The sequence below is a fragment of the Pinus tabuliformis genome, chromosome X (assembly GCF_031772625.1).
Source record: "Pinus tabuliformis cultivar Carrire ecotype Pingquan chromosome X, CPIR1, whole genome shotgun sequence".
Classification (NCBI taxonomy): Eukaryota; Viridiplantae; Streptophyta; class Pinopsida; order Pinales; family Pinaceae; genus Pinus; species Pinus tabuliformis.
The window spans coordinates 1275646489-1275649040 of record NC_142308.1 but is presented as its reverse complement, the minus strand read 5'-3'; the positions used below and the strand labels follow the sequence as shown (position 1 = coordinate 1275649040).

Sequence of the window (2552 nt, the reverse complement as noted above, 5' to 3'; positions counted from 1 at the left end):
AAGTGGGAAAGAGGAAGTGAATGAGGTGGGTTACTCAGACGTTACGAAGAGAAAAAAGGGAGCATGATTGCTGAGATAACGGGTACCTGACGAATGCCTAAAAAGGACACAAAGATGGCCGTTCATGAGGCATGTAATCCCAACTAAAGGCAGTTAATGAAGCGTTCAACCATGCCTTCAACCATGTCTTCAACCATGTCCTTCAGGGAGACAACCCCATGCCTACTGCAAGGTCTTTCCCGTTGGTATAACCCATACTGCAAGGAAGGAAAGGTCTTAACCACGAGTTGAGTCTTTCCAGAGTATATCTGTTGCTGTGGCTCTTATAGGCGTAGCGAACAAGATTGACCCTACTAAGTCTCATTCTTACAGTGGGCTGGTCAATTAACCGAGCGAGGGCTGGTCAACCAAAGCGTAATGAAATCTCTCATATCGGTTTCTGAATGAGGGAGATTCCGAGCATATATTATATATGTCATTATCAGTCGAGTCACTAACGTACCTGGGCATGGTGGTAGTTAGTTATATATGAGCATGTAGTAGTTTAGGTTCAGTATGGCGTAATGACATATAATGAGAGTGATTTCCTAGCTAGAGAGAGAAGAAAGACCAGTCATTGTTATATATGAGCATGTGGTAGTTGCGGCTTCATAAAATAGATTCAGATGCTGCCGTAATGGCATATAATTCAATGTAGACTTACTCGATCTATCTCTCTTTAGCTAGCCTATGTTGCGGTAGTTTTCCAGAGGCATGCATCGAGAGACCCTAGTCGCGAACACGGCTGGGAAAACGATGGGTTCTCTGTCCTTGCAGGGGATGGAGCGACAAAAGTATTGAGAATCCAAGATAAGGTCACGGCGAGACGAGCCGTTTATAATTATGATAGGTGTCAAGTGGAAGTGCAGTGATGTATGCAGCTGAGGCATCCTAACAGACCGAGAGATTTGAACCTTGTTCCTACATGACCCGATCGATCTGATCGGGTACTATCCATCTATTCTTTTCTTTGTTCAATTGTTTGACAACATGAAACTATGAAACCAAAAGCTCTGCCCTCCCTCTCCGTTGGATAGATAGAAGGGCAGAGAAGGGTTCTCTACCTGGCCCTAATCCTTTTCAGAATTGGGGCCTCACAATCATTAGCCAATATGCCTTTCTCGCATTTATGCCCTTCCCGGTTCATGGTTTGAAATTCTGGTGTCCCAGGCGTAGAGGAACCACACCAACCCATCCCGAACTTGGTGGTTAAACTCTACTGCGGTGACGATACTGTAGGGGAAGCCCTGCGGGAAAATAGCTCGGTGCCAGGATGATAAAAAGCTTAATGCCTCTTCTCATTAGAAGGTCGTCTTCTTTGAAACCCATTTCTTACATATTTTCTTTCCCACTCCACACTTTACTTTTATTTGAAACGCAATACCTGCGCTCGCTCATAGCGATGCGATAAATTTGCTTCTGCATCCTCTTACCCCGAAGAGAGGAATCCCTTCCTTTTGGGAGGGACTCCTGGGAACGAATCCAGCGGAGACGGGGCCTGTAGCTCAGAGGATTAGAGCACGTGGCTACGAACCACGGTGTCGGGGGTTCGAATCCCTCCTCGCCCACCCCGAAAGGGGACAAAAGGGAGGCCTTTCGGGGTAGGGAGATTATGATATGATTGGGATAGCGCAAAGCTATGGAACTTAGTCTTCACAAAGGGTCATTTATCGAAAATGATACCCGGTACGTCCAAGAGTAACCAGCATATTTGTGTCTGACCTCCTATAAATATTCCTCATTATTAGATTTAGATCAGGGTTATAGAACGAAATATTCTTCCAAATCCGAGGGAAAATAGATTGACAGCATGCAGGGATCCAATTCTGACTTCCAGGGAACAAACTTATAGTTCTAACAGCTGGTAACGGGTCGAGTGACTAGTAACGGGTCGAGCAAATAGAGGCCTCTTCACCTTCAGTTCTCGAAATGTCATCACATCAGGAGAACAATGGATTTGTTTCTCCGAACTTTTCAGTATTTCGAAGAGACCGTTGTTTCCATTTTGCCTTTCCCGGACGACCGGGATCCTATCTTGATCCTGTGGCGATTGTGCATTCATATATTATGAACAAGGACAGGTAACGTTTGACTTACTCCTAATGGTAAAAACGAGCTTTATTTTGAATAAAACGGATCTCCCCAAGTAGGATTCGAACCTACGACCAATCAGTTAACAGCCGACCGCTCTACCACTGAGCTACTGAGGAACAACGGAGGGTTCCCATATACGGGCAAGATTCTTGTTCTTTGGACCGACCCATGATCATCAGTGTATAAACGAGAAACTCAATAAGGTTTTTTATCAACTCTTGGACACCCCACCCTAGAGGTATTGACCTATAAATACAATAGGATCTATAATTATTGCTACCATTCAATATTAGGTATTACTTAAAAAAAGAATAATTCGATTATATAGAACCTTGAAATAAAGAGATAACTTTTAGATTTAGATAAAGGAGGATTGGCGGTGAAAATAGCAGTTTACGGGAAAGGCGGAATCGGTAAAT

General features: G+C 44.0%; 2 non-coding genes across 2 annotated transcripts; one reads left to right on the top strand and one right to left on the bottom strand.

Annotated features, from left to right (window-relative positions):
• The first annotated feature begins 1533 nt into the window (after window positions 1–1533).
• On the top strand, window positions 1534–1607 carry TRNAR-ACG (transfer RNA arginine (anticodon ACG)). The gene has a single exon. It is a non-coding gene; the product is annotated as a tRNA-Arg (tRNA).
• Window positions 1608–2177: 570 nt separating this feature from the next.
• TRNAN-GUU (transfer RNA asparagine (anticodon GUU)) lies at window positions 2178–2249 on the bottom strand. The gene has a single exon. It is a non-coding gene; the product is annotated as a tRNA-Asn (tRNA).
• Window positions 2250–2552: the final 303 nt, after the last annotated feature.